General features: G+C 44.1%; 1 long non-coding RNA gene across 7 annotated transcripts in view; it reads left to right on the top strand.

Annotated features, from left to right (window-relative positions):
- Positions 1–656: 656 nt before the first annotated feature.
- LOC104869391 overlaps positions 657–23,850 on the top strand; it is a 203,742-nt gene continuing 180,548 nt past the window's right edge. For 5 of the 7 annotated variants that reach the window (XR_004516300.1, XR_004516302.1, XR_782313.3 and 2 more), the window contains exon 1: positions 657–800. This is a non-coding gene — a long non-coding RNA (uncharacterized LOC104869391). Of the gene's footprint in view, positions 801–10,954; positions 11,259–23,850 lie in introns of those variants that run through there. The other 2 variants (XR_782304.3, XR_782312.3) reach the window with 2 other exon arrangements.

Raw genomic sequence — 23,850 nt, 5'->3', positions numbered from 1 at the left:
AGTTGCCTCCTGGTTTCCTTTTATTTTCCCTTAGGACCTTCTCCCAGTGGGTAGTGGCTTTTATGGTTTTTGCTAACGGCCCTTATCATTACTGCAAAGATCTCCAAATTCTGTATTTTGCGTTATATTTTTCCTGTAAGAGCATGACATTTTGTTTTTAAAAAATCAGCTCTTCTCATGTCTTTCTATTTGGTAGCATCAACAGTAGTCATGGTTTGCAAAACTTTCATTATAAGGACTGAGAGGAAAAGTAATAATAGAGGCATGATCTCAGGAGGAAGACTGGGAAGAAGGCATAATATATCAACTGAATAGAAAGAGGAATTGAGCTGCATTCTATTTTATGACTGTCTCAGCCATGAGGGAAAAAAGAATGCGCTAGGTTGATTAAAACAACTCATCACCTTTAAAAACATTTAGGGTGCTGAAGTCTGGGCATATAAATGGTACCTCTGCCTGTCCAGCCAGGAGGGCACAGCAGGCAGTTTGCTTGGATGGGAGTTCTCCAGAATATCACGCAATCTTTATATTCCTTTCTTAGCTCTTGCTTGCTTTTTGCAGTTCATGTTTGTTTATTTCAGCAAGTGAGATCATCACCTCCAACTTCTCTTCCTTCTTCTTTCTTCTTTCTTCTTTCTTCTTCTTCTCATAGCCCCGAAAGATGACCTGGAAAATGATCCTGCTGGGCTCCAGTGAATGCTGATGCCCTAGAAATCTTTCTGTTGCTGGTGTGACTCCATGAAGCCTGAACCACATGGACACTTCTGCGGCTGGCATTGGTCTCTCAGTTGTCAACTGTTGTAAGTTGGATTTAAATTTATAAACTGGTCTTGAGTACTGCAAACTTCCAGAACTCTGATACTGGGATGAAAAGAGAAGATATTCTTGCTTTCACTTACCTCCATTTTATTCTTCTGAGCAGAAATTTTGTGAGCTATCATGGGCTCTTTCTCAGCTTTTACTCTTTATTAGTACATGTTTGCACTACATAATGATTATATTTCTCCTGGGAAGTTGGTACATATATGTGACACATTTCAGTAGTCTTTTTTTCGACCCTCTTTCCATCCCTTCCCTCTCTCTCCCTCCATTTCTTGATCCCCTTCCCATTTGGAAAAGATCTACCTTCCCGCTTCTTACTATTTGTCTTTCTTTTCTTTTTGCTCTTTGTTTATATTTTCAGTTACTCATAAGAGAAACTGTGCAACATTTAAGCTTCTGTGTCTGTATTATTTTACTTAATATTAGGGTCTCAAGGTGCATACATTTTCCTACAAATGACTCAAGCTTACCTTTTTTTATGGTACAGCAGCACTCTGTTGTGTATAAATCCCACATTTTCTTTACCCATTCTTCTGTTGAAGGACATATAGGCCATTTTGAAGCTTTAGCTGTTATGAGTTTTGCTGCTATAAACATGAGTATACATGTATTACCGTAATACGATGTCTTTACCTCTTCTGGGGTGATACCTAGAAAGGAAGGGTAACTGGGTCAAATGGGATTTCTAGTTTTAATTTTTTGACTGATTTCCAAAGCAGTTGTATTAGTTTACCTTCCCACTGATAACAAGACAGAGTTCCTTTTTCTCTGAAGCATTACCACCATTTGTTACTGTTTGATTTTTAGATGATTGCCATTCTTTCTGGAGTAAGATGGAATGTCAGTATTGTTTTCATTTGCATTTCTCTAAGGATCAATGATGTTAAACATTTTTTCTTGTAGTTATTGTTCATTTGTGCTTCTGAGAAGTGTCTCTTAATTTGTTGCCCAGTTTTTGATTAGATCTTTTATTTGAGGGGGATCTAGTTTTCTTGAGTTGTTTTTAAATTCTAGATATTAGTCCCCTGTCTGAGGAGTAGCTGGAAAATCTTTTGCCATTTTGTAGGTTGTCTCTTCCCTCTGTTGGATGTTTCCTTTGCTTTGTAGTTTGAGATGATCCTATTTGTTAATTGTCGGTTTATTTCTTGTGCCATTGGGGTTCTGTTCAGAAAGTTCTTGCTCATACTTATGTTTAAAGAGTTTTATCTATTTTTTCCCCAATAGATTGTTTCTGTTTTAACATTTAAGTCTTTGATCGTTTTTGATTTTAGTACATGGTGAAACATATGGGTCTAGATTCAGTCATCTTCATGTAAATAGCAAGTTTTCTCAGCGCTATGTGTTAAAGAGGCTGACTTTCCTCCAGTGTATGTTTTTGGCCCCTTTGTCAGAGATCAAATAGCTGAATATACTTGGGTGGTTTTATTCTGCCTTTGCAGTTCTGTCCACATCTGTTTGTGTAGCAGTACTGACTTGCCGCGGTTGCTCTGCAGTATAACTTTGGATCTGGGATTGTGATGCCTCCTACTGTGTTATCTTTACCCATGCTTGCTTTTAGTATTTTAGGTCTTTTCTGGATTCGTTTCAGTTATAGGATTATCTCCTCTAGTTCTGTGAGGAATGCTAATTGTTATTTTGATTGGAATTGCATTAAATCTGTATATCAATTTTGGAAGTCTGGCCATTTTGACAATATTGCTTCTACCTATCCAGGAATAGGGGCCATCTTTCCATTTTCTTTCTGTTTTTTAAAGTAATTAAGTTTATTGGTACATTCCATATATATGTATGTGGGTATGTATGTGTGTGTGTGTGTGTGTGTATGTGTATATATATAACATTCATCATAGGAAATTTGTACCTGTACATAATATATCTTGATTCTCCCCTTTTCCCATCCCCCCGCCCTTCAATCCCCTTCCTCTCTTTATTTACAAAAGCTTTGCTTCCATTTTTCCCTTCTTTTCTCATTCTTTTCTTTTCCCTTCCATGTTTTCTCCCTCCTCCATCCCTAGTTTCCTTTGTTTGAACATTTTCTTCCTATTTTGCAGTATCTATTGCACATTTTCATCCTTATTTACACTTTCAGTGTCTCATTCCAGAGAAACAATGTGATATTTACACACATGTCCAATTTATTTCACCTAAGAGTGTGGTCTCAAAGTGATTCCATTTACCTAGAAAGATCTCAAGTTTTCCCTTCTTTATGGCTGAATAGTACTCCATTGTATAAAGAAAACCCCACATCTTCTTTATCCGTTCTTTCTTTGATGGGCATTTGTGCTGTTTCCAGAATTTAGCTATTACAAACTGTTGCTATCAATATGGGCGTGTATATCTATCTATCTATCTATAGATATAGATATCTATAGATAGATAGATAGATATATTGGTTTTAGCTATTACAAACTGTTGCTATCAATATGGGCGTGTATATCTATCTATCTATCTATAGATAGATAGATAGATATATTGATGTGGTATGATGTTTTTAATTCATCCCAGAAGATACTAAGAAGGGACTAGCTGGATCAAACGGAACTTCTAGTTTTAGAAGAAATCACCACACTGATTTCCACAGTGGTTGTACTTGTCTACACTCCTACCAACAGTGGAGGAAGGGTTCCTTTTCTCCCACAGCTCCACCAGATTCATCCCAGGGATGCAGAGATGGTTCAACATGTGCAAATCAATATTTTCAGGTGAAGTACAAACAGCAAATAAATGTATGAAAAAATGTTCAACATCACTGGTCATTTGAGAGATGCAAATTAAAACAATGTTGAGATTCCATCTCACTCCAGAAACAGTGACTGCTACAAGAAAACTATCTTTCCATTTTCTGGAAATCTCTTTGATCTCCTTTTCCAGAGTTTGGTAGTTTTCCCTGTAGTTGTTTCAATTCCATGGTTAGGTTAATTACTGAGTATTTGATTTTTCTTAATGCTATTGTGAATGATATTGTTTTCCTAAGTTCTTTCCCAGTGAGTTCATTATTGGTGTACAGGAGTGCTATTGGCTTGTGTGCTGATTTTCAATCCTGCTATCTTGCTAAATTTGGTTATTCTGGGAATCTTCTGGAGGAATTTTTTGGGTCTTCTACAAGGAGGATCATTTCTTCTGCAAATAGTAATAAGTTGATTACTTCCTTTACTTTTTTTTTTTTTAATTTCTCTTGCCTGATTGCCCTGGCTAATGTTTTGAGTGCTATGTTGAACAGGAATGGCGATAGTGAACATCCTTCTCTTGTTCCTGACTCTGAAAGAAAGCTTTCAGTTTTTATCCATTTAATATGGTGTTGGTAGTAGGTTTTCAATCAGATTGAGATAAGGTCCTTCTATACCTACTATCTTCTATGCCTTCTACCTTCTATACCTACTTCAGGCTTTTTTTTTTTTTAAATCATGAATAGATGTTGGATTTTGTGGAAGACATGTTTTTACATCTACTGAACTGATCATGAGATTTTTGTCCTTCCTTCTGTTTGTGCTGTGCTACATTTATTGATCGGCATGTGTCAAACCATCCTTGTATCCCTGGAATAAGGACTACTTGGTCCATGATGCGTGATCTTTTTGATGATTTGTTGCCTGGTTGAGTTCTCTTCAACTCTAGTTGCTGTGAATAGTGAGCACTCAATGTTGGGATGTTTATAACTTGTTTAGGGAAATAAGACTGCCACTAAGAAAACTTAGTAGTTGAAATAGCAGTCACAGTACTCCATTTGTTGTGATGTACTAGTCCCAACAATGCACTTTTACACTTTTTGGCTAGTATGAGCTGAGCCCATAATATTACTAATATTCTCATTCTACAATGAGGAAACTACAATTCAAAAAGGGGAGGGGGCCAGGGAGGGAGGGAGGGGGCCGGGGATTTAGCTTAATGGTTCCACCACCTGCCTCCAAAGCACAAGGTCCTGAGTTTGATCCCCGGTCCAACAAAACAAAACAAAACAAAACCAAAACAAACAAAGAGGGAGGTCCCTGGTCTAAGATCCAGGCTAAGTTCTAGGGTGTGGGGAGCTGTGATGGGTTCACCTCTGGGACCCCCAGAGTCTATCACACGTTAGGGGCTTAGTAACTCTGACTGATGAGTAGCCAGATGTCACATAGTTGGAAAGTGTCCTGGATGGGTTTGGAATCCGAGTCTGTGTGAACCAAGAGCAAGTATCCTACTATCCTGTGTGGTCATAATGTCAGAAGGCGGCAGAGGGCAGTTGCCAAAATCAGATGGTGACAGCAAATTGTGCAGGAGATCAAAGAGGGAACTTGCTTTGGCCTTGTGCTGGTTAGAGGTGGTGTTGGGTTTGAGCAGAGCCTTGAAAGTCAGGCAATATTTGGATGACTGAGGGGGGACAGGTCAGGGTGGCCTGGGGGGGCATGAGAGGCAGAGTGATGTCACGGTAAAGAGCTCTGTCTCTGGGGCTAGGCTTTCCTGGTTTCACTAGGAAGCTGTGCACTGCCAGGCCAGCCTCTTTGTGCCCTAGTTTTCTCATTTACCACTGAGTATAATTCAAGATAATCCATGTAAAGGACTTTGTATGCAGTACAACGTTCGATAAAAATTAATTGACATTACATCAAAGCAAAGCACTTCTTTTATGTGGAGTGGAGGTAGTCTCGAAAAGATGGGGTGCAATCAGAAAATCTCTGTGCCTTGAAAGTGGAGTGAAGATTCTGAATTCTTCTTTAACATTCAGTGCCTCTGACAAGATAGTAATTGTTCTCAGGATTAAACTGCTGCTGATTTTGTCTCATTTATTGGATTCTGTGAATTGAAAATTTGGCCCCTTGCAGAAAGCATACAAGTTGTCAGATAATGTCTGTGTTCCTGCTTTTGTGTCTAGTGTTGTGTTGTTTCTCTTGGGGGCTGGAATCCCTGCTAAATGTGGGGGGACCTTTGCTGAAGCTCAGTAAGTGGAGCCCATGCTATAAGCAAAAGCAAAACCCCAAAAGCCCAATAAAAAGAGGATGGGCCAATAAACCTGTAGCCTGGAGAACAGCAAACTTTATAAAAGCATTTGAGGATGGAGAAAACCTTGAAACTAGTGCTGGCTCTGTCACTTTAACCTCTGCTGAGAGATGGCTGTAATATCTCTCAGCCCCTTCTCACATTAATGCCTGGGAAAAGCGGTAATTGAGTTTGCAGATGCGAAATCTCCTTAGGAGGCAGCCTATTGCTGTGATTGTTAGCTTAGCCCTTGGGAAACTTTTGCAAGTGGACAAAGATGTAGGCTTTTATCCCAAATAATAGATTAGCATTAAATTATAATATTCAGGAAACATTTTATTGCTTTAAAATTTTATGCCAGAGTACTACTATTTCCACAACATTTTGATGCATCTGATTGTGTAATTAATCTAGACAGTTTTCTCTCTTCTCTTTTGCCTACATTTCTTTACTTTTCCCTCATTACTGCTTTCTTGAGGATATTGAAATCCCAAAGAAAATTATCTAGAATAAGTATAATCCAAGCAATCTGTATGCGGTATCTCAATGACCATGATGTTGGAATGTTGTGGCTTTGAAAGGTACAAATTCGAAAACTGCTGTTGCTTTTATTAAGACAATATTTCTCATTTAGACTCTGAGAAAGGTGGCAAAGTTAAAACAATTCAGAAAGAAATAGTAGCGAAAGAACTAAAACAGAATTCAATGGAAATGTTTAAAGGAGTTATGGTTGTTTATGGCAAGGAGGAGAAGCTTTGAAACAACATACAACTTTTGAAAGGTTATTAAGTCTGCTGAGCAGAAAGAGAAGGGGGCAAGGTGGGTGGCAGTGTACATAGAGAGACAAAACCGTCTTGGATCCACCCCCTGTAATGGTGGAACATCTGGCCTGCTCCTTAGCTTCTTTGTCTCTCAGTTCCTTCTTCTTTAAAGTGGGAATGATGCCACCGTCTAAGGGGAATGTTTTGAAGAATAAAAGTGTGCGTGTTGGATGCCTACAGCAGTGCTTGGCATGTCTTAAGCACTTACTAAATGGTAGCACCTGACAATAACAGAAGGAAATAACCTTTGGTTGCAAGAAAGCCATGAGTTAGATAAAGCACATTGTCTTTGTGACCTGTGACCTTATGTTGCAGTCCTTGCTTGATAGATTCTAGAATTTGTACGGTATCCTTGAGGGGTGGAAGTGTGGATGCTGCAGTAAGTTAGTGACTGTCAGAAGCTTTGTCAGGGTAAGAGAAAAACTAGTTGTTGGAAATCCCTAAGCAGAAGGTTGCTTCAGTCCCTGTAGGGACTCACTGTGTCTGATACCCTTGGCCCAGACCTTAATTAGCAATGCCATAGCAACTAGCATGTGTGCACAGTGTGGATGCATTTTTTCCAAAGCTTCCAGCCCATGCCGATGTATTGTGGCTCAGAACTGAGAGAACTCATATTTCTCCCCTCATGGAGGTCCTGGCATCCGGCAGAGAGGTGAAATCAGCTCAATTTGTGAAGCTGTAGGAGCCTGACACAGCTGAGAGACTTGGCAGAGAAAGCTTGCCATGGTTCAGTTCAGGTACTAAAGTGTTCATTGCCTACCAGAACAGAAGCCTGATGTGGCCATTGCCGATCAGTTGACAGCATGTAGGATGTGATTGTCAAAGGAAGCAAAGGGATGGCCTTGTTTTTAACACCAAGTGGTGGTCTGCTCTGGGAGGAACAGCATTTCCCTGGAGCCCTCTTTTTGTAGGAAATGGTAAGACATCGCAGGAAGCTGAGGAGGCTGGAAACAGCTGGCTGCTCTTGGCTCGTTGGCTTCTGCCCTCTTCCAGGGGACCCAGAAGCTGTCAGAATTCCTCTTATAAATGGCAAGTGGCTTTTCACTTTATGACATGATAAAAATTGTATGAAATGCAATAGGTGTTTTTTTTTTCCTCACCCTTCCTACAAATTGTAAAAAAATGGCTAAATCTGCACAAAGGCAAATTTCATTTCCCTGGGTACTGAGTTTATATCTCTCATTTTTCAACTTTGGGAACATTTTAAAGGCTGAACCTCTACATCCTCCTGACAATAGAAGAAAAAAGAGAGCCACTTTTGACCAATATGCTTTCTGTTCAGGTTTGATATCAGGTGGGCAGGAAATGGGAGAATTGAAACAGGTAGTAAATTAGGGGCAAAGTAGACAACTGTATGCTTAGTTAAAGAAGAGTTGACTCCTTAGGCTACTGTCCTATGGTTTGCTAGAATTACAGTGGTGCATTGACAGAAATCTAGTGGAAATCTATTCTGTCCGTTGCTCTGTGCAGAAAAACAGGTACCAAGCCTCATTATGAAACTTCTCTGGTGGAGGAAATAAGGCTGTGTACACTGGAAGCCTTAAATAAGTCACGTGTTGGCATTTCCCTTTTCTCAGCCCCCCACGGGAGCAAGCAGACCAGGTAAAGAAGAGTCAGTACTAGAAAATTCTATTTAAAGAGCTTCTGACTTAAGACAAATTAATTTTCTTGGGTTCTGACAGCAGTGGGTGCGCCTGCTCATTTCATGATGCCGGTATCGAGAAAAGGTCAGGTCAGTTCCCCTGCAGACAGAGGCCAAGGGTGGATGAAAAGTGCTATAGGCTGCTTCAGAACCGCCCAAGGAGACGGAGAATACCTTGCCAGGTGTTTGGTGGTCCCTTCTGCACCTTATCCCAGGGCATCTTCTCTTTGGGGGAAATAAAGCTCATCCTTTGCCTCCAGCACACAGACCCTTATCCCTTCAGGTACATCAGAATCTTTGGTGATGGGAAAGCCTTGGAACAATGCAGATTTCTGGGCCCCCAGGGATTCTGAGATCCAGCAAATTAGTATTTTCACCAGCTTCTTGGAAGATTTCCTATTATTGAAAAAATTCCTTCTTTTCCTCTTATGAACCAGTTGTGCCGGGAATAAGATCAGAAATAAGGCTGATTTCCCAAGGTAACTAACTTGCTTGCATTCTTTATTACTTTGGCCTAGTTCTATCTTTATTTCCACATCCACAGAAACGACCTCCCCTTAGTCTTCCACTTTCCAAGTTGAGGACGAAAGAAGCTGGGACGGGAGGCAGTTCACTAGAGCTGAAATGCCAGCTTCTGCCTCGTGAATCCTTGGTTGAAGCTTGCAAACTTGTAAACAACTAGTTAACAATCCAGCTATTGTGGGCTGGTGTGTGATATGTGTGTGAAAATCGGTGCACAGGGGTCCTCCTACACTGTCCTGTGACCTATCACATTGCTGCTGTCACCTGGGGCTGAGGGTCACTGAGGAAAAGGGACCTGGGCTGTATGGGGGTCCTCCTAGCCTTGTTTAGGTTACCATGCATCCAAACCGAGGCAGAAAGCTGCGGTGCGGGGGGAGTAGCCGCGAGACTGCCTTCTGCTAAAAGCTTCCCCGCAGGAGTGCTGGAGACACTGAAATTAAAGCAGCCGTCATTTACTCCAAAGAGGCACACGTAAGCATTTGGCATACAGGTGCTGAGGGAAAGGGAAGTGGGGCTTTAAGCAATGAAGCTATCTTTGAGGACTTTAATCTACCTTATTGCATCTCAGCCAAAATCAACCTGTGATGGTCACCAGTGACAAACTGACCCCCCCAACAGTTAAGTTTATTGGTAGATTTAAAGCAAACAATACAGTTAAATTTATCATTGGGGTCTTATACCTTTATATAATAGGTCTTGGTTTTTATTTTTTCCCCATATTCCTGCCCTCTCTTTACCCCCTTCACCCTAATTACAAAGACTTTGTTTCCATTTTTTCCTTTTTAAGCCACAGGGTGGTTTTGTCTCTGGGCCAGGCTTTAGATGTCTTTTTCACCAAAGCAATGAGGCTTGACCGACAGATTAGCTGCTCTCTCACCTGGCCCGTGCTGTTGGATGAACGCCCCCAGGTGTGACGTCCCTCAGCCCTCATCGATGCAGCAATACCTTGCACTGGACACCTGCCCCATGCCAGGCCTCACAACGAGTTCTGAGGCCTCAGGAATGTGTGGAAACTATTTCCAGCCTTTAAGGAAGTCCCAATGTAGTGGGAGGAACAAAGAAATGAAACAGGGTGCTGTGGTAGTGACTGTGATGGGACAGCATCGCCCTAAGGTCAGACTGCCTGGGCTAAAGACCTCAGTGCAGTCACTTGGAAGGTTTGCACTTGGGAGAGTCATCTAACTTCTGTGGGCTTCTGAACCTTCTAACTTTGGGGTTAGAACTTTGCCTCTTTCATGGAGCTTGTGAAAGCACTGAAGAAGATACTGGATATACATGCTAATACATAGCAGCCATAATAATAGTATTACTAAGAAAATACTACTAGTAGACGTTTTAGTCACCGTAATTGTAGTAAGAGATGCGATCGTGTCAGGTAAGTACTGCCCAGAGTTAACAGAGTGACTGTCAGGGACTTGGTCACCCTGTTGAGTGTTAGGAGGCACATGGAACTGGTGTCGCAGAGGTTGCTCCTGTCCTGGTGGAGGCTCCTGTCCTGGTGGGGGCCTTTGCTCCATGTGAACCCAGCACGCCCTAGTGCAAGGCTCAGACCTTCACTGTTCTGTTTTCTGATAACAAATCAAGTTATCAGTTAGGAAAAACTGAGCTGAACCTGATGGGGTTGACAATGTTTTAGAGAAGCAAGGGAGAAGTGGGGGTGATTTCTGCTAGATGGTGTTCTCAGCCAGGAGGACCCTGTAGGGGCAGAGTTCACTGTCCTGGGAGTGTGAGTGTGTATATGTATGTGTTGGAGGTGGTTTAGTTTTATTCATTCACAAGTTATTTTTTCAGTGTTTAAGACACATTTAAAAATTCATGAACTGAAAATCTACTGTGCACAGGATACCTCGAGGGCTCTACAGCTGGTGAAGGGGTCTTGGGACTCGGAGGCCTTTAGCTTTCTCCATTAGAGTCTGTGGTGTACATTGTTCATCTCGGGATGGAGTTCATAGTTCCAGAGACGAGCTGGTTATGTTTCCTCTGCTCATTAACCAGTTCACTTGTCTAAGTACTTCCTTCGTCCCCTCAGCAAACCCTGTTAGAGATATTAATTGTGTACCTACTTAAGGGCAAGGTGCCTAGTGTGCTGTCTGCTACCTTGACGTTTTCCTCTCCAGGAGAACAGGTATTTTAAGTGTCAGGTGACGTTAATGGAACTCGATGTAGCCGATAAGCAGTGGCTTTGGGGTTTGCGATTCAGCTTCCTGTCGCTTGGTGTTTTTGTGTTTTGCTCATAATCACTTGAGATGGCTCAGGTCAAAGGCTGCTGCCGCGCTGCTGCCTCCCCAACAGGGTTAGACGGAGTCTTTTCCTCTTCCCCGGATTGTCTGCCTGCACGTGTGCTGCCAATAATCCCACAGAAACTCTGCGCTGGCCGTGGGTTGGTTTGATGTTGGTTCGTGCATGTGATGCTGTGGCTTGCACCTCTATCCTTAAGACACCCAGCGTCGTCTGTGCCTCCTTGGAAGCCACTCAAAGGATTCTGACTACTTGGGAAGGTGAGAGATGCGGTTGGCTGTGTTTTTTTCTCTCTCTCTCTTTATTTTATTCTCCCGAGTGCTTCAAGTGTCTCTGTGCCTTCTGTGGCCTTAGTCAGAGCTTAGAGTTAAGCCGTGGTCCGGAGTTTACCATGGGTGTTGGTTTGTTGGGGCCTGAACCAAGGCCATCCTTTTCTTGCTCACCTGGGCTGGCCGTCCTACCGGTACTAGTGTGAAGGGCCCACCATGGGGCCAATCATCCAGAAACAGCACCTGGCAGGGTGTGTCCTTCTTACCCCTGCAGGGCCAGGGAAGCTGCGTCTCAGCCCTCAGCCAGCAGGGGAGCACATTGTTGCCTGGCATCTTTGGAATATATTGGAATGTTCTGGTACTGGGGGCTCTGTCTTCCCCTTGCTGTGAGGTAGGAATTATTAGTGTCACCCTGCTAGTGTGGACATGGAAAGGCGGCACGCGAGGTTCCTCCAGGACTCCTTTCTTTCGGTCCTGCTCGCTATTCTCAGGCCGCGATGGAAGCTGCCATCTGAGGAGAGCTTGAGGCTGTCAGTGAGGGGCTGTGGGCGTCCCCCGGGTTCTCACTGTCCTTGTATTTGTTCATTCATTCTCTCTTTTCACCCCATATCTGGGGTGGCGGTGTGCGCCCAGAGCTCTTGCCGACTCGGGGGACACCGTGGCAGGCAGCCTATGTCCCCAAGGAGCTCAGACTCCACCTTCCCGATGAGCTGCCTCAAAGATAGGCTGCCCACTGGTCTGGCGGTGCTGGCGATCAGGGCTTTCCTTTGGGGGGCTGTCAATTCAGTCAGTTGTCTGCATGGGTGCTCTGTCACTTTGCAGGCACAAATATAAATAGGTGTCCTGGGCTAGGACAGGGCCGTGCTGCCCTGTAGGGGATAGACAGGCACAGTGTGCTTTTCTAGCAGGCGGAGTTCTGAAAAATTTCTTTATTTTTTATTTTTTGGCACTGGGGGTTGAACTCAGGACCTTGTGCTTGTGAGGCAGGCATCGGCACTACTGAGCTACATCCCCAGCCAAAAACTTTTGGTTTTTGAGCTGAAGGGAGCCAGTATCTCTGAGCCCAGTCCTCTCAGGCTGGAGAGGAGAGGGCAGAAAACTGACTTTGATCATTTGTGTATTCAGTAGTTACTTGGTGTTTGCAATCATGCCAGAGTTTGTTGGCAATATCAAAATGGCACTAATGATAAATATAAAAATTGTTTCAGGCTTCAGGGGACTCATGACCCAGGCAAGGAGCAGGCCATTCCCACGCGAAGGGGCTGCACGATGGTGCCAAGGGGTAGGCCGAGGCGGACTCGGATGGGACAGACGGAGAGGGCCACCGTGCTTCTGAGGGTGCTGCGTGCAGTGCAGCTGGGATTAGGGGTTTTGAGTCTGTGTGACCCTTGCAGTACTCAGAGGATGGGGCAGGTCTCTAGGAGAGGAAGAGCAAGCAGAAAAAAGCCAGTTGAGAGAGCAGAAGTGCAGATTTAGTCGGGAGGCCTGTGAGAGAAGGTCCCTGGAAAGTCCCTTTCAGCCAGGCGTGTGGAGAAGCGAGGGCTCGGAGGGAGGTCCTGGGGTCTGACCCTCACTGACCCGGAAGAAGGTGAAGCTCCCTCCGGCAGGCTGTGTGGTGAGGGGCACGCCCCCCGGGCTGGAGCCCTGTGCCCCGGTGCCGCACCCCATGGCCCCTCTGCCGTAGGGTACTAGGTGCAGATCTGGGGTGTATCTGGAGCCAGTCTTTCTAGCAGGCTGCAGCTTTAGAATTGTAGAATTCTGGTAAGGACAGAAAGCCACTGGAGGTTTCTGAGCTTCTAATATTACAGTATTGATGCTGTATTAAGAATTCAGTGTTGAAGTTCTCCATTAGTTTCTGTTCAAACCCACTGTGTGTTTATGTCTGAGAATTTTTGTTTTCCCACTTTTCTTTCTGCCCAGCAAGCTAAACTTCTCACCTGGCCCTCTTCAGCATTTCCCCCCAGGAAGTGCAAATTTCTCACTCCTTTATTATGCGCTGATTATTTTCTGATCACATCTGTTTTTAGGGTTTGTTCTCAGTCTTCCTTTTACCTTTGGTGGTGTTACAGGGATTTCTAAAGGATAAATGCCATGTTCCCTGAGCAAAGATTTGGTGAATGCAATGGTCTCTGTCTTTCTCTCTATATTATGTTCAGCACCCAACATTGTGCCTAAGCTGTGCAATTTGAAAAATCCAAAATAGGAAAAAAGATCCTTATCCTGAGACTAGTTCCCCTTCATCATTCACCCAAATGAAGACTCTAGCCTGCAATTTTGCCATTAAACATGTGATATTGGACAGTCTTTAGCCAGAGAAATCAGAAATGTGTCGGTAGAGTGGGAAATGGGAAATTGCCTTAGGTATACAGGTACATTCTTACTGTGGGGCTCCATGCTTATTTCTAAACTGGGGGTAGGATGGTAATTTGAGGTGTGGGTGGTTGATATTGCAGTAGTTTGGGCTAGCACATGGAGGTGGAGCTGAGTTTGGCAGGTGTGTGTGTGCGCACACGAGCATGTATCTCTGGGCACGGATCTGCCAACATTTCCAGTATGCAAGAGTGACTACAGAAAGGAGAACTCTGGGTCTTGCTTAGCAATCAAAGACAATAAAAATCCATACAGAAGTGTACTGCTCTTGTTGCCTCTCTCTCTGTATTGGAAAGAACATTGATTCAGGGAAAATTTTGCTCAATCTGCAGAAATACTTCAATAACCTACCTCCAAGTTTCCTTCCAAAGCCAAGGAGTCAGAGTCTCAGTATTATTTAATAGAGCTTCAAGGTAGCATTAAAAAGTAAAGAGAATTTTCCTAGGCTGCTGGGTGAAGGAGACTTGCTTATTTTGCCTTCTATATTTATTTATTTATTTGCACATAGACACTGATTATAAAAAATAGCTCTATGGTTGATAAAAACCAGCCTCCCTTGGCCTTCCTCAGCTTGCTCAGAGAGTTGCCCTTATTTCCAATTATCCAACTCGCTGCCTGCTAAAGTATTGCTCCTTCAGCATTGCAGACAAGAGGAATTAGTTATGGAGGCAAATTGCTTTGTTGTGTTTCTTGCTTGAACCATAATTCATGCGCAGGGGCATCCAGCACTGTGCTAGGATCCTTATTCAAAGTGCAAGTGTGCATGAAAGCTCAGGCATCTCTGGGTGATGCAGCCCTCCGTTGCCCCAACAAGACCCAGCAAAACTCTCTCTCCCTCTTCCTTTGGTCCAGGTGCCCCCACATTTTGATGAACCACCACAACTTCTAGTTATTCAACAGTCTGAGTTACATAAAGCCCCAATTGCACTGGGAACTGCAAGCACCTTGCGGGATGTCATTGGCCATGGAGGCAGCCTCTTACCTTGGTGATGGATATTTGGAAGAGAGCTGATAGAAAGACAGGGTGAAATGACATCCATCAGTCATGTCACTCAGTGCCTGGTAACTAACTAGCAGGTCTCGGGCTAGTTCCTTGCTTTGGTTCAGTCACACACTCACAATTTACCCCTCATTTAATGAGTGCCTACTGTATGCTAGGCAGTAAGTAGGGCCCTGAGGCTATAACAACAAATATGATGTGGTCTTTGCTCTCAGAGTCTCCTAGCATGGTGGTACAATGGCAGATCAACTAAGCTATTTAAACTAAAAAATGCAGTGAGAATTCTACCTTTCCAGTTTGGCCCAGTGGGGAGCCTGCTTTCTGAAGCAGCAAGGTATAATTTAAAGGTTGATTTAGCTTCCTCTTAACTCAGTGGCTTTATGTCTCAATTTTGTCTTTGGTCATAGGAATTGGAATAAACCCCTTCCTGGGTACAGCCTCTGGTGCCTCAGAGTTTTGAATGGCATAAAGAGACTTGCGAGTCGCAAGTCATCCCTAATTTTTAACTTTTAGTTTAAACTGTTGTTTAAGGTAACATTTTAGGTCTGTAGTTTTCTTCTAAAAGCAGAGTCATTGGAAACATGCACCTTTCTGGAGGCGGCGTCCTTTCTTGGTTTGGTATGTAATCTGCCCTAGTGCTGCGCACGAGGTTGCCGCTGCGTTGATGCAGGGCTGGTGTGCACACGAGTGTGCACCTTTTAATCTTTAAGATGGAGAAGAGGACAGACGGGTGCAGGAAGAAACTTCTAGCTGCTTCACTGACTCGGCTCACCCTGCCTCCGTCGGGAGGGTGGGCGTGTGAGTAGGACTGGGGCAGGTGTGGGGCTGTGCGAGGGGCGCTGTGGAGGGGGCTGGATGCCTGTATGGGGCCGGGGGCTGGGGGGTTCTGATCGGGAGTGGGAAGGGCATCTTCTTTAAAACTGTATCTGCAGAGCTGGTTCTCTCTTTTTCCACAGGTTGCCAGTTTATCTGGGGACAGGGTGTGCCGTTGGGTGAGGTCCCTCATGCAGCAAACGTGTGAGGGCCCATCATGTGCCTGCTGTCATTCTGGCTTGCACTGGTAGATGAACCAAGACCTCAGCTCTATATAGTCTTCTTATAGGGGTGCTATAAGTCCCCCCATTTTGTTATCCTTTAGTTTTTAATTTCTAGTATTATTTCTGTCCATGACCATATTTCCTGGGGAACCCAAACAATGGAATTATGGAGTTCACCTTTTCTCTATGAATTAAAAGATCTCGAAAGAAGGGAACCGGGGAACACACACATTCTTTTAATCTCGGCAGAACTTCACATTTTATTTTCTAAACAAGCTTCATAGAATAGAACTGTTTGTAAATGGTTCTTGGAAGGAGGGGAGATTTAGCCATTTGAGAGAGAAAGGTTCAGGCAGAACACAGAGTTGTGCCGTAGTTTCTGATGTTACATTAATACAGGGATTCCTTGAGAAGAAACAAGCAAACACACAGTCAGGCGAAGTCATGGCCAGCATTTGATCCACTTTGATGAACACATTTTTTCAGGGTCCAAGAAAGTAGCCCAGGAGGGATATTCTATCTTAGCTGCTTGCTTGAGACTTAACTGCTGCCGGGCCCTGGCTTCTCATGCCTCTTGACCTTAATTTTGGCACAGCCTGCCATGGGAAATGTGAGCCTTTCCCCTACATGGCCTTTGGAGCCTTGGGGCCGGGCCCCTCCTAGCACAGAAGCTGGGGTTTAGTAACAGACACGACTGTTCGTGGTATCAGCAGCATGCATCTAACTATGACCTTGGCAGGCCCATGTCATGTGCCATGAAGTTAATGTTTAATTTAAATAGTTTCTAGGGTTTGTGTTTGATCAGTCAGCTAGGAACTTCTCCTCTATTCTCTACTTCCTCCTTTTCTTTCAGTCTCCTCCCCCTCCTTCCTACTCTTCACAAAGAAGCTCAGGGCTTTTTCCTAGCCGTGAGAAATGTTTGCAGTCCGCTGCAGGTGCTGGGAGAGCTGAGTCTGTGCTGTCCCCCGTGGAAACCTATTTATGAATGCGCCTGTGTTAGCTGTTCTCTCTCTTTCATCTCACTGCCCCACCCTTTTGATGGGGCTTCCTGGAATTTCCTCCCAACTAACCTACTTGCTTCCAGATCCTTGTCTTGGAGGCTACTTTGGGAGGAACACAAGCTTAAACCTACAGGTTTGTCCGCAAAGTGTAGCCCACCCGCTCTTCCTTTTTTCTGTACCTCCCTATCCACGATTAATGAAACATCATGGAAGTTGTTTCCTGTTTGTGTGTGTGTGTGTGTGTGTGTGTGTGTGTGTGTGTAGACTGTCATCACAGGGCACACCCATTCTCGAATCTCTGCAGAATCTACATTCCATTTTCTAAACAAGTCTTACAGACTTTTTTTTTTTTTTTTTAGCTTTTTGAGTTATAATGCCTTGTAGCATTGAACTAGGATCAGCGGTACAGAAAAACATGGCATTGAGGGGGCCAGCACTGAGTACGGTGGTGCCTCATTCATTTCAACCTCACAGTCTTGGACAGGTTACCAAGGCCCCCTGACCTTTACTTTCCTCTCTACAAAAGAAAGAGCGAAAAAAAAAAGAGTGAGAGGGAGAGAGAGACAGTGAAGCCCACTGTCCTCACGTAGGATAAAAATGACACATTGTTTTGAGAGGCACTGGGCCCGTGACGGTTGTTCAGGAGGAACACCCCCAACACCGACCTCCACGTCTCGTCCTCCTGGGCTCCCTAGTGTGCTGCAGTGTCTGTCACCTTGCTCCATGGTTGGTGACTTTATTTGGGCCATGCGCGGGACAAAGGTGGAAGGGTGGGAGGGGTTGTGAGCTGAAAACATAGCACAGGTTGCCTCAGAGAAGGTGACATTTGAGCTCTTCTCATGATGTGACTAGGAGCTCTCTAAGAAGGAAGAAGGAAGGACAACCTCTTGGGGCATTGCTCTGGGTACTGTAGTTCTTCTGAATGGGGCCAAAAGGGACTCAGGATGTCCCACCGTGAAATCTGAGGCAGGAACCTGGACATGTGGCTAAATTAGCTGCTTGAGCCTTAATCCTGCAAGGCATCAGATGGTTCAAAGCCAGCGCCAACCCTGGTGCCCCGACAGGATGGGAATCCCAGTCCTTTGGTGTCTCCCGAGAGAGCTGAGCAGTGAGGGACCCTTTCTTGCTTAGTCCCTGGGGCTGGGGAGCACTTGGGGGCTCCAATGTCAGCCCCCAATCTGTAAAGCAGGGGTTGAACTTCATTGACATTGTTTAAATTTTAAAGTAGAGCTAACAAACGTTGGGGATGTTCACTTACAAATCTGAACATGTAGCTTCTTTTGCAATTGGAAAGATCAAACAAAGTGCAGCCCACAGCCACAGTCAGTCATTCATGGCCCAGGAGGGCCACTTAGGCAGGACCAGTGATGCTGCCACTATCATTAGTCCTTTCAATAAGAGAGGACTATTTCTCTGCCTCCATATTTCTATCAAAAGCGAGAAACTCTAACTAGGAGAAGGGGTATTTGTTTCACGAGAAGTAGGATAGAGCGTTGTTCAGGGTGGGAGTGGAGAGTTTTCCTGTTTGGCTGCTGTCAATGTCTGAATTGGCCAGGCTGGCTTTCAGTTGTAAGGGGACCTGGCTGGGTGTCACTTGCTAACAGGGTCTCATGGGAGACTTTCCTGGCTCAGAGAGGAGAGTTAACGTTTTGTATGTGCAAATAGGTTTGTGAAGAGATAGCCCCATTCTGAGACAGATTTTTCTTTTCCTTCATCTTAGGGAGGAACTTCTTAGAAGAAATACCATGCTCTGTCTCTTAGTCGTTACTCAGCTATAACAAATGGACCTGTAGACAGAGGTACTTCATTATTGCTGCTAACGACCGGGTGTCAGGCTGGCTGTCCTCTCTCCTCCCTCTGGGCTCTTCCACCCTTCTGCACCCTGGCCATGGGCTAGGGCCTTGGGATGGAGGTGATGCTAATGGACCACAGAAAGTCTATTGGATTCTGCAGTGAAACACTTCTGCTGGACAATTGCACTTTGTTCCCATGGTACCTACCCTGTAAACATGGCAACTAGTCTTTCAAAATAAATCACTTTTCTGGGGCCATTAAGCTCCTCTTGGGTGGGTATAAGCCCTTGAGTAATTTTCTGGCCAGTCACGTTTGAGAAACCACAATCTCAACTAGTGAGGTGAAAATTGCTTCCCTTCTAGTGAGATGACCTAAGACAAATGAGGTGAAGCTGACTCTGCTGGGGACAAAATTCTAGCTGTCCAAGCAAAAGAAGAAGTGGCCGCATCTTTGGAAAGACCTGGAAAACATCTCCTGGGAACAGGGTGGGCTAACCCACAGGCACTTGGGTGCATTTTCCCCATGGGCAGTTTCCACACCTTCAGAAACTGGAAGGGAGCAGTTGCCCCTCTCCCCTCAGATAGGCTCATAGCTCTGGGAATAGGCTCGACACCTTAGCAGAGGTCAGTGAGACAGAGCTGTCAGTCAGTTGGAAACAGCAGGTCTCAAACTAGCAGATGCCTAAGAGCCACCTTTTCAGAAATGCAGTTTTCTTTACACGTTGTTTGCAGGCTGGAGGTGGCACCCAGCAATCTGCATTTTAGCTTGTACTGGGTAACTCCGGCAGATAGATGCTCCCCAGATCACAGGTTTGCATAACTCCAGCTCAGTGTTTTTCAAAAGCTGCTTCATAAACTGTCTTCCACAAGTTAGAGATGTGCTTAAGGATTTATGAGTATGTCCTCAAAGCATGGACTTCAGCACCGCTTCCACAGACGGGCTTATTTTGGATTTAACACAATGGAATGATAAATTATTCATTCCCAGTTGCAAAAGGGAACTCAACATCTGGGAGCTGAATGCAGCATGCGGATCGCTGATGCTGTTTCTACAGAAATGAATTCAGATTCCACCGAGTGCCTTGTGCTGCCACCCTGGCCTGATCCTTCCAGGGAGCTGGGGAGCCCTCCCTGCTGAGTGCCCACAGAGGGCTTGGGATAAAGGCTGGGACAGGCTGCTGAAATCCCCGCAGACTTTGTTCAGCCCTTCCCACCTTCCCTGAGCATAGGACCCAGATCAGTTTTCCATTTCTCTGAAATGCTGGTGTGCAGACAACTCCCTGAAGACCAGAAAGCTTGTTAAAAATATGGCTTCCCCGCCTTCCCTGCCAAAAGTTTCTATTCACAAGGTGTGGGATGAGGCTTGAAAAATCTGAATTTTGACTAACATCTCTGGTGGGCCTTGCTCTACCATGTTTCCTGGGATACCCATTCACTTATCTCTTAGGCTGGGATCTAAATGTTTTTCTGGGGCCCACATGAATATTTGAGTCTTGAGAATTTATGTTGGCTCCCAAAGATGAGTAGACAACTGCAAAATTAAGATTGCTCATCAGATATAACATGCCAACTCTACTCGTTATTAAATTTAGGATTCAGAGACTTTCATTAGATTTGAAAACAGTCTGAAGGCTAGATGTTTTCCACCTTCATAAGAATTCCCCGGTATGTATGATAATCATTATGAAACTCCAGTCACGTGTAAAGTGACCTGTACCTAGATTTCAAGACAAAATTATAAACATGGTTCAGACCATGTTTATGGGAAGCATTAATGTTCACATATGCATTGGTATTTATCGTAGGATGCATCTTTGACTGAATATGTTTGATCCCATTTTGGGAATGTCCTTCAGAATTGAAGGTGCCTTGGCCTTATGAAGAGTTTGAAATGCTCTTCAGGAGCATTGAGTTAAGCATATTCTTCATCTTGGATCCAGTGAATTTATAGCTGTCTACCCCATTTACTGTGAAGTAAAGAAGGTTGTGATCACTATTTTATCAGTTGTTTATCGATTTGCCCCAGGACCAACAACCAATAAACAGGAGTGCTAACACACGTCCAAGTCTCAGGACTCAGAATTTAGTACGGTGATACTTCAGTTGTTGAATGGCTCCAAACTTGAACTTTCCACTACTTAAATAGCAAAAGTTGAAGAAAATCTGCTCAGATTTATAACTTTACTCAGTAGTCAAATGGAAAATCCTAGTTGAAAAAACCTGTATTGACCGAGAGTGAGTCACTTGGTGCATTTCACCACAGTCACAACATACAGTGCTTGTGTTAGTCATTAAAGCATTTACCGTTGTGCTGCTTCTTGTGCTTCATTTGTGTAAAATATCATTAATTGTGGCTCCAAAGAAAGTGATACTAGCTGTAATGCTAGGAGGAAAACTGAGAACCATAACAGTTAAAGAAATATTTGCAAAAATTGTCCTAGAAAAATGAATTTATAAGTGTAGTTTTTAAACTTCAGAACCAATTACTTGTGTTTTCATTATTTCTTACTGGAAAAAAATTATTCAGTTTTTGAACTTTTTGGTGTTTGAACACGAATTTGGAATGAATCGAGTCCTACAACTAGAGTATCACTGTACATTCCTGCACTTCAGCAGTAGGACCTGTACTCTGAAGTCCCTACAGGCTGATATGCTTTTGTTGTGCTAGGTGTTGGCATCGGCTATGAAGCAATGAATAGGTAATTTGGAGAGTTTTCACCAGTGTAGAAGTGATTTTCATATTTTGGGTCAGAAAACATCAGGTTCGAGCACATAATTGTAATGTGTTCATAAAGCCAGCAACTAGGGAACTGGCTTCTGAGTATGGGAACCTATTCTAGCTATTTCAGTAAAGAATACACATGGTAGGCAGTGGGGTCTTGCTGAGACAGTGGTAGATTTCTAGCACATGAAAGTCCTTGCAATCTTGAGTGGTTACTCAGTAGAGCCAGAGCAAGACAGTAACAGGGGGCGATGGCAGAGTGGTACTTCGAAGAGACTGGAGAGAACAGAAAATCTGTCCAGCTGACCAAGCCATTGGTCTGTGGTTCCACCCTGAGGGCCTGGGCACTTACTGCTCACCTATGTGGCTGCTACCTCTGCTACTCATGTACATTTGCTGCTATTCTCTCTGTGACTAGCAAAGTGTTTAAAAAAGGGTGGAGGGTAAAGCGCTGTCCATTGTATTTTTTCTCTGTCTATGAACAACAATAAATGTTCCTTGAAGAAAGATTTGAAAGCTAGGTAAGCCAAAAGAAGAATTGTGTTTTGGAAATTTCTCCATCCAGAATCTCTACCATTAACTGCTTGGTTGATTACACCCTGATGCTTTTTTCTAACTAGAGTATCTAATATGCCCTCTGCGAGGTCGGCTGGGCCCTTCCCCACCTTCATGTTAAGTATCTGTCCTGTTCATTACTCTCGCTCCAGTGCCAGTTTGGGAGGGGCTGTAGCAGGTTGCACTTCTGGAATAAGAAAAGAATAAGAACATGTCCTGCTCCGTGATGTTCAATGGCAGTGCTGAAGTCATTCTTGAGATTGGTCCAGCCGTGAAGTCTTTGGAATTCATGGTGCTCTTTGGAACATCACGAATGCATGATTTTGCAATATGCTGAGCATAGTAAGTGAGCTACCTTAAAGTGGTAAAATGTGCACATGGCTTAGGAAACATTCATGGGAGATGGTGTATTAATTGAGAAAAGGTCATATATTGACTTATTCTGGAAGACTACTGTTGGGTTTTAAGAGAGGCAAGTCCGATCTTGATTCAGATGGACGACAATGAACTTTTCAGTTTTCATAAACTACTCAAGGAATCTTTTCATCCCTTGTTGTTAGCTACACATTTGGCAGTAAATGCCGCTGGCTGTGCATGGTGCACACCCTCCAGCAGGGCTCTCATTGAGAGCTGGGCCTAGGCCTCTCCTCACATCCAGGCACACTTGAACCTGCTTCGACCATGGAATACCTCAGAAGTGCAGTGCTGGGGCTTAAAAGTCTCCAAACTGGGGAAACCATTGCTTTTTGAATCCTGCATTTCCATCAGAAAGGTCCAAAGCCCTGAGACTATCACATTACAGAGTTCACAGGTGGGATTCTTTCCTGGGCACTTCCCAGGCCTCTGTCACCATTCTAGCCGGGACCAGGGTAGTGAAGGCATTGTCTTGGAACTGTGTCATCCAGACTATCTTTTAGTCTTGTGCTCCCCCAGTCATAGGAGTCATTTCAGCTAAGGACTCAGATGCTCTGCCACAGAGAAGGACCAACCACTGAGCCATTTCCCAGTTTCTGAGCCACAGTATCCATGAGCATGAGAATAGTAGGGTTACACCACCAGGTTGGGTGTGGTTTGTCACACAGCACAGATTAGTACACAATGTGCCACTTGGAAGTGGAGTGTCACCATGACAAAACCCCACAAGAAGTAGCATAGATTTTGGATACTGGACAGGCCTTGAGGAGACTTGTGAGGAAAATGAGACAATGTATTGGAAAGTAAAGGAAAGTGGGCCTTTGTTTTGTCACACTGGGACCTTGGCCAATATGTGGCTTGTGGTAAGATGGAAATTGAGAATGTACTTAATAGAATCAATGATATCACTAAGGAGCATTCCAGGCAGAGTTGAAAGGGCCAGTCTGCTCCTTCATTATTATCTTTGATAAATGTGGGTAGAGAAGGATGCATTGAAGAATGTACCGCTCAAGTTTTTAGATGGAATCTGGAGCAGAGGGCCTAAAAATATCCTTAATTTAACAAGGAGCCCCAGGGGAAATTTTTAACCCTGGTTACTTACTGTTAGGAAAACCAGGTAAGAGAAAGGCAGAGATGTGACTGTAGTTCATTCCCTCCCCCACTGTTGGGTAAGACCTTGGAACGGTGTGAGGCATCGCTTCAGAGTTGCTTTCAGAGAAAAATCCTTAAGGTTGTATCTCAAAAAGCCTACAGATTTTAATGGTTTAGTCCCACAGCATCCTCCCAGGGAGCCTGAGAAAGAGAAGGGTTTATCTTGAAGAGATTTGCCAGGTGTATGTTCTATCTGAAGGAGGAGATGGAACTTAAGAGACCCACGTAGACTTGAAAGGATTGTACCAGATTAGACTGAACTGGAAAGGGAAAGTCCAAAATGAGAAGAAGTCTTTGGACTCCCAAAGCTCTGCGGGCAGGAGGCAGGTAGAGAAAGTGCTCAGCTGTAGACACAGGGCGCTTTAATGGAAACAAGAATGGCCCAGAGGCCAGAGTCAAGAGTTCTAGAAAAATCACACTTAAGAAGTAAGACTGAGCCGGGGATTTAGCTTGGCATTTCCACTGCCTGCTTTGCAAGTGCAAGGTCCTGAGTTCAATCCCTGGTACCACCAAAAAAAAAAAAAAAAAAAAAAAAAAAA

This window comes from Fukomys damarensis, unplaced genomic scaffold (genome assembly GCF_012274545.1).
Source record: "Fukomys damarensis isolate Sample0158 unplaced genomic scaffold, DMR_v1.0_HiC HiC_scaffold_8, whole genome shotgun sequence".
NCBI lineage: Eukaryota > Metazoa > Chordata > Mammalia > Rodentia > Bathyergidae > Fukomys > Fukomys damarensis.
This window is presented reverse-complemented; position numbering and strand designations above follow the sequence as displayed.